At 39.5% G+C, this 13152-nt stretch overlaps 1 non-coding gene across 1 annotated transcript; it reads right to left on the bottom strand.

Moving 5' to 3' along the window:
* Positions 1-12789: 12789 nt before the first annotated feature.
* On the bottom strand, positions 12790-12891 carry LOC111719452. Its single transcript, XR_002769592.1, has one exon. It is a non-coding gene; the product is annotated as a U6 spliceosomal RNA (small nuclear RNA).
* Between the last annotated feature and the right edge of the window lie 261 nt (positions 12892-13152).

Genomic DNA, 13152 nt, shown 5'->3' on the forward strand with positions numbered 1-13152 from the left:
TACTTACTAGCTGTGGCCCTGAGCAAGTGGCTTAATCCGTTTGCCTCAGTTTCCTCATCTGTAAAGTGAACTGGAGAAGGAAATGACAAAAACACACCAGTGTGTTTGCCAAGAAAACTCCAAATGGGGTCATGAAAGTTGGACGTGACTGAACAAAGCTACAGTGAGTCAGGTTTGACTCTGGTATGGTAATGGAGAGAGAAGATGGAATCTCAGTGGTGGAATGGACCTCCAACAGAGTCGTTGATATACTGCATCTGACATAGCTCATCCATCCTGTATATGAAGGTCTCTAATGAGCAGGAACTCCACCGACTCTGGAGACAGCCCATTCTGCTTTGGAATAGATCTTACTGAAGGTTCTTTACTTGTTCGTCGTCATTTTTCAGTTGTGACGGACTCTTCAGTACTCCATTTGGGATTTTCTTTGCAAAAATACTGGCATGGTTTGCCATTTCCTTCTTCAGATCATTTTACAGATGAGGAAACTTAGGCAAGTAGGAGTAAATGACTTGTCCAGGGTCACACAATGAGTAAGTGTCTGAGACCAGATTTGAACTCACAATGATGAATATTCCTACTCCTGGCCCAGCACTGTGTGCTATGGCACCACATAGCTGGTTCTTGTTAAACCAAGCCAAAAATCTGAGTCTTTTCAGTAACCACTCGTAGCTCCCTGTTCCATATTCCAAAGTCAAGCAAAACAAGTCCAATTTTATCTCTACTGAAAGAAAGCTTTCATGCTCCCCCTCCCCTTACTCTTCAGTGCTCCAAGCTAAACATCTCCAGTCCCTTCTATGGTATGAGCTCTAATTCCTTTGCCATCTTAACTGACCTCCTTTGGATTGTGGGTAAAATCAACTTTTTAATTTCCTTCCTAAAATGTGAAAATGTAAAAATATTCCAGATAGGAGTTAACCAGTGCAGAATAGCACTCTGCATTGAGAGTTTTAGACATTATATATCTATTAATACATCCTCTAGTATTTAGCACAGTTCCTAGCACATAGAATACACTTTAAAAATGTTTGTTGACTGACTGATTGAGATCACATGAGTTTCTTTGATTTCAGAATCACATTTTTGACTCATATTGACCTTGTGATTCATTAAAACTCCTAGGTCTCTTTTGGGAATAAATTGCTATCCAGTGAGGATTCCATATCTTGTACTTGTAAAATAGATTGTTTGAATCTGCATTTACCTTACTGAATTTAATCTTATTAAATCTGACCCAAATTCTAGTCTGTCAAGGTAATCTTGAATCCTAACTTTGTCATTCATTGTATTAGCTGTTCCTTCCTGCTTTATGTCTTCTGCAAATCTGATATATATATATTAACTAGCAGAAGGCTAACATGATTTCCTGGGGAAGCTGAATGGAGACTAAGTTGTCATTGACTCAAGGACTACTTGTGAGTCTAGTCATTCAACTAGTATTAAACCCACCTCATTTTATGCCTATGTAACTCATTGCTTTCAATCTTATCTATAACAATAGTACTGATGTATTTCCAGAATTTTGCCAGAAAGCAATATCAAACTTACTGGACTGTATAAAACATCCCCCAAATTTTTATGCAGTTTAAACTTTAATAAGGACAGAGAATGAAATCTGTAACTTATATTAGTAGAGTGCCTGGCACATAATAGGTGCTATATAAAGGTTAGCTATTAAATATTATTATTTATTACAGGATGCCCCCAAAGTGTTAGTGCAGATTAAGTTTATTGAAGCTTCATGATTAAAGCTTAAAATAATAATTTCATAAGCTTAAACTGCATTAGACTTTTGGGATATGTTCATGCTGTCTAGCTTGTAGACTGAATTCTCCTTTCTCTTTTGAAATTTGGAACATTTGCTTTTCTTCAATCCAACTATACCTCTCCCATTCTATACGATCTTTGAAAAGCATTGCCACAAGGTTGGCTTCTTGGGGAGTGTTGCTTTGGCTTCTGGTCTGCTTCCTATATACACTTGGATTTACAAACACATCCAGGACCCCAAAGTGAGGGTCCAAGCCCTGGAAGTGAAGTTGGATCAGAGAAAGTGCCATTAAAGGGATGATTCTTGAGGCAGAAAGAAGAACTGGATTTGGAGTGGGATCACCTGGCTTTTATTCCTGGTCCTGTCTTAGCTAACTGTGTGACCTTCCATTCTCAATGACTTCAATATTCTCATCTAAAAAATTCAGGGGCTGGACTAGATCTGTGTTTTTTTTTAATTTAAAACTTTATTAAAACTTTTATTTTCAAAACACAAGCATGGATAATTTTTACCCCTTGCAAAACCTCGTGTTCCAAATTTTCTCTTCCTCCCCCCTCACTTCCTCTCCTAGATGGAAAGCAATCCAATATTTGTTAAAGATATGCATAGTGCCACAATTATCTTGCTGCCCAAGAAAAATCAGATCAAAAAGAAAAATAAATGAGAAAGAAAACAAAATGGAAGCAATAACAACAAAAAGAGTGAGAATGCTCTGTTGTGATCCATGCTCAGTTCCCACAGTCCTCTCTCTGGGTGTAGATGGCTTCCTTCATCACAAGATCGTTGGAGATGTAGTTTTTAAAGCATCATCTGGGGAGCATGGGAAGTGGATCCAAAATGTGTGCAGACTCTGTGAAAGCTCAGCACTTAGCACAGTGTTTGGCATATAGTTAACACTTAAAAAATGCTAGTTAATTGTGTGCACAATAAATACTATTTCCATAATAATACTAAGATTATTGGTAGGCAGAATCCACATAAACAGGAGCTCTTTGGAGAGTCTTCAGTACTTTCCAGCATAAAGGGGACCTGAGATGAATCATTTGGAGAGACCATCTCTCACTTGATATTCTCTGGTCCTTAGCACGGGGTAGAGAGAAGAAGGCTGACTGGTGGCCCCTGGCTCACTCCTGAGGGAGCATCCACAATCTCACAAGGCACCTTGAGGGCGGAAGAGGAAGACATGTCCACAGCTGTCTCCTCCATGGATTGATTCCTCTACCTGGGCCACATCACACCCTTCTTGAAAAAAGTCTCCGAAGTCATCCATCACTGGCCCAGAGCTTGAGGTGAGAGATTGATGGCCTCATGAATCACTGCGATTGCTCGTGCCCAAGGGCAGAGAATCAGAGGACCCAGCTTCGTCCCCACTGCTCTCCTCCTTGGAGCACTTTGGCACTTTTAAAATTCCTTTGTTTAACCTTGGGCCCCAACAGAACAAACAGCATCCGCCCTTTCTGTAAAGCTTTTCCTCACTAGTCAGTCCTTCCTGGAAAAGTCATCCTCCACTTCTCCAGATTGAACTCGATCTTCAAGTCCTAGTTCAAGGCCCCTCCAGGCACTTTTCCAGCCCATGTTGATCTCCTCCTTTTACCCTACACAAAGCATCAGTATTCGGGCTGCTCAGCCCTTTTTCTTGTTCCCTATGTAAGTCTCCAGGAAGGCATGAGCTTGGCCAAGCAGAGGGCCACCCAGGGCTGCCCAGAGAGAACTCCATCAGCCAGTGGGATCTGTGCCTCTGCTTCTCCAGGTTTGCCTCAGGTCTTGGTTCAGTGCATTGTTGGGGAACTAGGTTTTGTTTTTCATAAAACTTAATTGGGGGGTGAGATCTGGGCTGTCATCCCAGCCCAGTCATCTGAATCCAAGGGTGGAGGAGGTGAAGAGAGGTAAGAGGTATCCTGCTAAGGTGGCTGCACTGACAGTCACAAGACCCTGACTTCATGCCCATCGCTGCCACTTATTTGTTCTGTGACTTTGAATAAGACTCTTCTACAAGTCTCAGTTTCCTCCCCTGTTAGAAGGAGGGACCTTTAACATCCCTTTCTGTCTTGACATTTTATGAATTGAAATTCCTTTAAATTTCTTCCTCTATAATGGAAAGACATGACCTATCAGTTGGGGACATGGCACTGGAATCAAGAAGACCTGGATTCAAGTTCCCACTTTTGACATATTCTGATTGTGTGATCCTAAGGGTCGTTTTAACCAGTCCTAGTTAAACTCTGATTCCCTGAGATGCAGAAAAGTTGTCAGCCTTGATTGATGAAGGGAATTACCTCATTGGAAGTTCCCTAGACCAGTGAAGTCAGGGTTCTAAACTGCAAAATGTGGAAGGCAATCCTTGTCATTGTCTTCCCATCTTGGGCCAGGATTAGGGACTGGACCCAGGATTTCACTGGGATAGAGAAATCCTGGTAGCAGAAGCTTCCCCCTTCTCCAGGTTATATTCTCAGAATATATAGCTCATACAACTGGCAGGATTCACATTCAGACCTCGTTGGCTTCCGGTTCAACGTTCTGTTCCTCATTCCGAGCTTCTCCTTTAGTGCTGGACAGAACACAGATCTCCCGGATCCAAACCTAACCCTCCCTTTCTCCGTTTCCTCCTCCTTCTCCCCACACTCCCCAACAGGTTTATGCTTTTCTACTCAAAGCAGAAAGTGTCCCAGCGTCACCCTCGGCAAACTGGGCCAGTCTGCCCCACCAGGGCCCCAATTAAAAGAATGCTGATAGAATCGGGAACTATGTGATTTAGGGGGGGTGTCTGGGGTCACTGGCCAAGCACACATTTATAATGAGATCCACTTCGGCTGATAATAAACCAGCTCTGCAAACCTTGGAAGGAGGGAGGAGAAAGGAGGTGGAATTCAGCCCAGCTGGGTCTGGGAAGGGGAAGGAGGTTATTCAGTTTGTAGTTTTATTCTGTTACTCTCACAGAATTAGGGGTGGGATGGAATAGAGAAGGAGTGAGCTTTCCCTAAAAAATTAATAATGTTATTTTGGGACACAGGGAGGAATAATGTCTTTCATCCTGGCAACTTCCTTGAGGGACCCACATGACACAGGGAGGTTAATAAGAGGAACTTGAATAAAACTGGCTCAAGCTTGGTCAGGTGCTGGAGTAGAAGCAGGAAAGAGAACGTGAAAGAGACTTAAGGGGGAAGCAATGTAGAGAGAAACAATTAGTCCAACAAATCGCTGGTAATGTGCTGAGCAGGCAGATTTCGGGGAGAACAATATTTTTGAAACAAAATCAGTGTCTGCAATGGCCAGAACAAGCTCTAATAGTGGCTTTGGTCCCTTCGAAGTTCCAGATTTCAATGGGACTACCACCAGAGTATTTTCACACTGGCTTGCCAGAAACCCTTAAGCTTTGGGTTTGAATCCTGTCTACTGTTTTACTACATGACCTCGGCCAAATTATTTTGACTCTGAGCCTCATTTCCCTCACCTGTAAAGTGAGATTTCAAATCCAGCCTCAGATACTTCCTAGATATATGACTCTGGGCTAATCACGTAACCCTGTATGCCTCAGTTTCCTTATTTGTAAAATGAACTGTAAAATGAGGAAATGGCAAACTAGTCCAATATTTTTGCCAAGAAAATCCCAAATGGGATCATGAAGAGTAGACAGGACTGAAATGACTTAACAATAAAATGAAATAGAACTAAATGATGTCTGAAATCTCCTTCAGCCCCAAATCTCCATTTTAGAGAAAGGTCAAAGGTTCCTTATCATTTAATAGACTTTGAGCAATTGATGTGCAGAGATGGAAGTGACTTTTCTAAGGTCACTGCAGCATGCTGGAGTTGGAGCTGGTACATTGGAGCAAGCTCTGTATTGGCAGTCCCGGATCTGGGTTTGAGTTTTGGTCCTGACAGTTACCATCACTGTGACATTGTGCAGGTCACTTTGCTCTCTTTGAGCATCATCTTATAGGTTCATAGGATCAGAAATTATAGCTGCAAAGTCATTAAGTCTAATTCTCTTTATTTATGAATGGGAAAACCGACATTATGATTGGCCAAACGCATCCTTCAGCTAGTGTCTGAGGCAGGGTCCTCCTGACTTCCAAGTCCATTGCTTTGCCTACTGCATCAGGTTGCCTTGAATTTCTTCATTTGTCCAACGGGGCAGCTGGATTTGATGGACTAAAGTCCCCTCTAGCTCTTACGTCTGTGGTTCTAGCTACTCAGGCCTCCCAAGCCCAATGCTGGTTCATTTTTAGTAGAATTTCTCAGTCAGTGGGGCAGAGAAACATGATTATAGGATTTAGAATGGGGAACAGCCCTTGGAGAACATCTAGTTTAACTCTCCTTTTAGGGATGAAGAAATTGAAACCTGGAGAGGGAATGGGATCGCCCGGCGGTCACGCAATATTGAGCGCAGGTCCTTTCCAAATGCAACACTCGCCACGCCTGATGGCTGCTTCTCATAGGACTTGAGTTTCTAATGCTTTCTTTTCCTTTGCCCCCGGGGGATGCCAGGCCATTGACTATTACACAGCTAATATGCTCACTTCCAGATCACTTTGGTTCATCTTGACCTCCTCCCTGCCCTCAAACCCCGCAAGGGGACAATGAATAAAATAAACACAGTTCAGACTTTCAGACCTTTGCTCTATAAAGCTGAGCCTGCAGAGCCCACTAGAAGGATTCCATTGGAAGCAATTTTACATTAAGATATTCCCCCCCCCCCCAGTTAATATCTTGTCTTGCTCGGCCTTTGAAAACTAAAGCCTAAATTTGAAGTTGTAAAAGTTTAATCGCGTCATTTAAAATGAAACAGCCCATTAGTGTTTGGAAGCTTTAATATCGTTGCATATCCAGAGATTTGATGACTTTGGTATTGGGGGGCAGGGTTAATGATGGCCATAACTATAAGGAACCTGGCAATTACAAATAGAGTAGATACATCATTTGGGGCCTTATTTTCACCCAAGACATTTTCAAAATAAGCCTCCCTTCTAAGTCCCTTCTCACAGGATTAACTTCCTGCCTCTTAGGCTTTAGGCTATACTAAAGATTCTTGTTCAACTGGAGCTTGTGAATTCATTTTTTAAAAGATATTTTGATAACTGCTATTTTTTATATTTGGTTTCTTTGTAATTCTAAGAATTTTGTTTTATGGACATTCTGAGAAGAGCTTAGTAGACTTCATCAGATTGCCAGAGAAAGCTAAGAACCTCTGGTCCAAACTAAACTATAGATGACTATTCAGTTGCCTTCTTACAGTACAGCTGATTGATAAGACTGGAGATTTGACATTACTTACCATTCTTCTGCTTTTCCTCCTTCAGGCTTTCTGTGCCCTTTTATTTTCTCCTCTCTATTTATTGTTGGGAAAGTAGAAGCCAATAGTTATTTATCCTTCCATCGCATTCATTATTCATTCATTCATTCAAACAAGTATTTATTAAGCATCTACTACATAAGCTATTATAGATATTGGAGATACAAAATCCAAGAACTAGATGTTGTCTGATATTTCTTATCATTCTTTGTTCCATTAGTCTTGGTCTTGAAGTCTTTTTTAATCTTTACATTCTAAATGGAAGTCATAACATGCTCTTTCTGACAGATTTCATTTCACAGCATTCTTGACCTTGTAGAATAAAAAGTGCAATGTCCTATGAAAAAGATCAATCAGCCCATAAAAAGCATTCATTCAATAGGTGGGAGAGACTTGGAAAAGAGAAGGCAGGACCAAGCAGACCTTCTGGACCTCCCTGAAATCCAATCACTCACACAGACAACCATACAGAAAGAAGATAAGAAGACCTTGGATTTAGAGTTGTAAGAGACTATAGAGGTCAACTGGTTTAAAACCTTCATGTTACAGATAATACAACCAAAGTTCCAAAGAGGTCAAGCTACACAGATACTAAATAGTAAAGCTGAGATTTGAATACCCCTATACCCCTCCAAATATAGTAATTTTCTATTATACCATATTTAGATCGGTCTTAACTTCTGGATGACTTTTTTTTTTTTAATTTAGAACTTTTTATTTACAAAACATATGCATTGGTAACTTTTCAACACTCTCTGTCTGGATGACTTTTGCTATAAATTTGGCTCCCTGTATCCTGCTTCAATTGTTGTACAATTGAAAAAAATTATCATGAGAGTAAAAAAAAAGGCAACAAAAAACTCAGAGGGCAGCTTGGATGGAGCACCATCCTTAGAGTTGTGAGGATCTGAGTTCAAATGCAGTCTCAATATTTACCAGCTGTATGACTCTGGGCAAGTCACTTCACCCCAAATGCCTAACCAACAACTCCCCCAGAAACATTAATTTTAGACACTACTATTAGCTATGTGATTCTGGGGAAGTCACTTCACCCCAAATGCCTAGCCAACCCCCCCAATATTAATTTTGGTGCTGTTACTTACAATCTATGAGACTCTGGTTAAAGCACTTACCCTTTCTGGACCTCAGTTTCCTTCCCTATAAAATTGAAACTTTGAACTAGATGTTGTCTGATGTTTTTTATAGTTCTTTGTTCCAATATTCTCGAGTCTGAAGTTCTTTTCAGATGTTACATCTTAAAAATTAAGATCCCTTTAAGCTCTAGCTTAGAGTTGGGTGTTGATTTTGTGATTTTTGTGAGTATAGAGAATTTTCAAATGAGAAAAGGTCCTTTTATCAAATGCTAACCAGCATTCTTTTGCACATTTATAATCTTTTTTTTTAATAGCCTTTTATTTACAGGATATATGCATAGGTAACTTTACAGCATTAACAATTGCCAAACCTCTTGTTCCAATTTTCACCTCTTACCCCTCCACCCCCTCCCCTAGATGGCAGGATGACCAGTAGATGTTAAATATATTAAAATATAAATTAGATACACAATAAGTATACATGACCAAAACGTTATTTTGCTGTACAAAAAGAATCAGACTCTGAAATATTGTACAATTAGCTTGTGAAGGAAATCAAAAATGCAGGTGTGCATAAATATAGGGATTGGGAATTCAATGGAATGGTTTTTAGTCATCTCCCAGAGTTCTTTTTCTGGGCATAGCTAGTTCAGTTCATTACTGCTCCATTAGAAATGATTTGGTTGATCTCGTTACTGATGATGGCCTGGTCCATCAGAACTGGTCATCATATAGTATTGTTGTTGAAGTATACAATGATCTCCTGGTCCTGCTCATTTCACTCAGCATCAGTTCATGTAAGTCTCTCCAGGCCTTTCTGAAATCATCCTGTTGGTCATTTCTTACAGAACAGTAATATTCCATAATATTCATATACCACAATTTATTCAGCCATTCTCCAACTGATGGACATCCATTCAGTTTCCAGTTTTTAGCCACTACAAAAAGGGCTGCCACAAACATTCTGCACATTTATAATCTTAAAGATTTTTTTAAAGAGAGGACTGAGAGGTTAAGGAGCTTCCCTTGGGTCATACAGTTCAGAGACAGGATTGAACCCAGATATATCTGACTTAGGAGCTATCCCCTGAATCACACTGCCTCTAATACACTCTGTTTTAAAACACATTGTGTGTTCTAAGATTCCTTCTTGCTGTAACATCCTATGTGCTAACTTTCCATATTCTCAGTTTCCTTCCAGATGTCCTCTGTTCTAAGGTCCCTCCTGTCTCCAATATTCTAATTGCTAAGGGCGCTCCCACCTGCAACATACTGCATTAATATTCCTTCATTTTATTCTCTAATGCAGAGGTGTCAGATTCAAATAGAAGCAGATATCTACCCCTGCATATTAAGTTATAAAATTACAATTTAGGGAGCAGCTAGGTGGTGCAGTGGATAGAGCCCCAGCCCTGAAGCAGGAGGACCTGAATTCAAATCTGATCTTAGACACTTAACATGTCCTGGTTGTGTGACCCTGGAGGGAAAAAATCACACGTTAACTTTACCTTGGTTATATTGTATTTTTATTCTGTGAGATATTTACAATTATATTTCGATGCACTCAAGGAGTTTTGAGGCTTCTCAAAGTTTGACAACACTACTCGACCATTCTAGCATCCTATATTCTATATTAAACCCTTTGTGGTATCTAATTTTTTCCTGGCTCCATAGTGGTTTGTAACTTCATCTTCTTCCCACCTGTCCTCACCTTGTACAGGTTAATGGGAATATGAAGCTTGAGACAAAACTGACCTCATGGCATTTGTTTCTCAAATTACAAGCTGGCTTTTTAAAGACTTGACTTTGGTGGTCTTTGTTTCCATTCACACATCTCCCTCTGGTGGCTAATTTGCCAGCTTTGGTTGCATCTTTCCACCAAGGATTTCTATGGCTTTGCAGGAGTCAGATAAATGGGGCAATCCTCACTAAGTCAGTTTTGATGATCGTAAATATGAGTGTTGATAATAATATCTCTCATTATCTATAACAAAACAATGGCTATATTTGCCTTTCTCCTCGCTTTCACAGCCACAGTCTCATTTGTTCTTTATAACAATCCCTCCATGGCCGGTAATAATTGCCTGAATTTCACAGATTGGGCTATTAAAGCTCAGATGCATCAAATGACTTATTCTTTGCCACTTAGGTAGTGCTGGAGCAGGGTCTGGAGCCAGACTGCTGACTTCTTGTCTGAGGCTCTTACTTGTAAACCATACCTCCCCTCTCAGCTCCGTCTGGTTATGTGCCCTGCTCTGGGATAGACCCCTTGGAAGATGCAAGAAAAGGAGAATAAATAGCCATAAAGATGACATCAAAGGGCAGTATATTAGTGAGTAAAAAGTGGATCAAAGCAGGGGTCCTCAAACTACGGCCCACTGGCCAGATGCAGCAACTAAGGACGATTATCCCCCTCACCCAGGGCTATGAAGTTTCTTTATTTAAAGGCCCACAAAACAAAGTTTTTGTTTTTACTATAATCTGGCCCTCCAACAGTCTGAGGGACAGTGAACTGGCCCCCTATTTAAAAAGTTTGAGGACCCCTGCACTAGACTAATATCTTCCATCCAGGCTTCATTTTGCCCCCAGTTGGCTTTGGGACCTTTGTAAATCATTTTTACCTCACCAGCCCTCAGTTTTCTCATTAGTTAAATGAGTGGAATGAACTACCCACCATAGTTTCACTCTACGTTTGGAGAGCAGCCAAATTCTTACTTGCATTATTTGCTGATTTTTTCCTTGAGAGTGTGAGTCATAGACACAATCATAGCATTTAGAACTAGAAGGAATCAGAGATATTACAGTCTGATAATCATAAAGTCTATGAAAGGACCTCAGAAGCCAGGGAATCCAGCCCATATCCGAGAAAAAAAAAACTCTTTATTAACAGGTGCTCATCAAATATGACCACAAGGGAGGAGGAGCCCCCAATTTTCCTGGTTCTTAGACAGCTGTAGAAGTTGAGGAGTAACTTATTGAGCTCTTTTCAGATGTTTGTCATCCAAAGTGTTGCCAGTTTGGGTTATTTTCCCCCCAAATTTGAGAAATGTACTTTAAATATATTTTTATCCATATCATTGATATAAATGATGAATTGCAGCCAAGAATAACTCTCTGGGTTACTCACCAGGAAATATCAAGTTGACATCAGACCATTAATGATTACTTTTTGGGTCAGACTATTCAATTAATTTTTAATTTGTCTCACTGTCCTGTCATCCAGACCACAACATCCTGCCTTGTCCATGAGAACTACAAGAAGAACTTCATCAAATGCTTTGCCAAAAGTTTCCAAGTATAACTGTCTACAGTGTACCTTTGACCCATTGATGTAGTTCCCTGTTTAAAAAAAATAAAAAGGAAATGAGGTTAGTCTGCCTTAACCTATTCTTAATGAAACTATATAGGTTCTTAGCAATCACTGTTTTTATATTCTCTCAAAACATTCTTTTAACATAATTAGCTATTACATAAATGGTGACTATCATGTACCAGGTACTATACTTATCCTTTTGCATATATACTCTAGGAGGTAGGTGGTATTATTATCCACATTTTAAAGTCAAGTAAATTGAGGCAAACAGAAATTAAATGATTTGCCTGCAGTTATACAGATACTGTAACTGTCTAAAGTTAGATTCTTAAGTTTCTAAAAATAAGTCCAAAGCTCATTTTTTATAGTTCTTGAATAGTTCTGCTTTCTTCCCATTGTTCATTATCATCCTTCCATTTATCCCAACAGTGATATTCTCTCTTCTTTTATTGACTTCAGAGTTCAAATTTCTGCCTTTGTTTTTAATATTCACTGTCACACTTAGTCCATTTTGGACATTAATAATCTAAAACAATACACATTGAATCCTCCTTCAGTTACCTACCCATTTTTCCATCTTTTCTGGGAATCTTTTAAAAATATGTAGCCATACCAGTCTCTTTAGGCAACTCTACATTTTTGCCTTATTAGGACATTGGATCCTACTTATTCTTTCTGTGAATATAGAACTTAGTCCAATGGTTGGCACATAGTAGGTGCTTGTTGATAGGACTTTGAAATCTGATTTCCAAAAATCAAAAAAAGGTTTTACGATATATCTGGTTTTCCTCTTAGGCTGTCTCATGAACTCCGATGGTAAGGTCATTTGCCTCTGAGTGTCCCATTATTGCTCATTCAACTGTCAGCTCCTCTGTGTTGGTCAGAATCAGGTTCAAGATAGGCACTCCTGTCACTTCCTCTGCTTTTTAAAGGATAAAATAGTTTTGAAGGCAAGTAATAAATATCTTAAATATTTTGGTCTAGTACCTACACACTTACCCTGTTAAAGAGCCCCTGTGACTACAGCATCAAACTCTCTTGAATTGTAGAATCAGTCCTTTTGTTCAGGTGGTCTATAGCCTATATCACAGCTTTGTATACATATATATATACACACATACACATATATATATATAGTTACATTTAGGTAGATGGGTATAGATACAGATATATATATATATATATACATATATATATATATTATATATGTATATATATACTCATATGCACATATGTATGCATATATATCTATTTTCCCAAGCAATCAAAATATGTGTTTTATAGAGAGCTATAATTTTTTTTCAAACAGCAATATTTTCATAAAAATGTGAAGCACTTCATGAATTTTTTATTATCCTTATTCCGAGATCTTGTCAATCTTCTCCATATTATTCCAATTTTAATAGATGTGCTGCTATAGTAAACTCAGCAATATAATTTCTGTTTCTGCCTGCATGAAGGCAAATAGGTGATGAAGTGGATAGAATTCTAGGAGTGGAGTCAAGAAGACTCATCTTCCTGAGTTCAAATCCAGTTTCAGATACTTACAAGCTGTGTGACCCTTGCCAAGTCACTTAACCTTGCTTGTCTTTGTTTCCTCATCTGTAAAAATGAACTGGAGAGGGAACTGGCAAACCACTCTAGTATCCTGATTAAGAAAACCCCAGGGATAGCTAAGTGGTGC

Source organism: Sarcophilus harrisii, chromosome 1 (assembly GCF_902635505.1).
Source record: "Sarcophilus harrisii chromosome 1, mSarHar1.11, whole genome shotgun sequence".
In the NCBI taxonomy this organism is placed as follows: domain Eukaryota; kingdom Metazoa; phylum Chordata; class Mammalia; order Dasyuromorphia; family Dasyuridae; genus Sarcophilus; species Sarcophilus harrisii.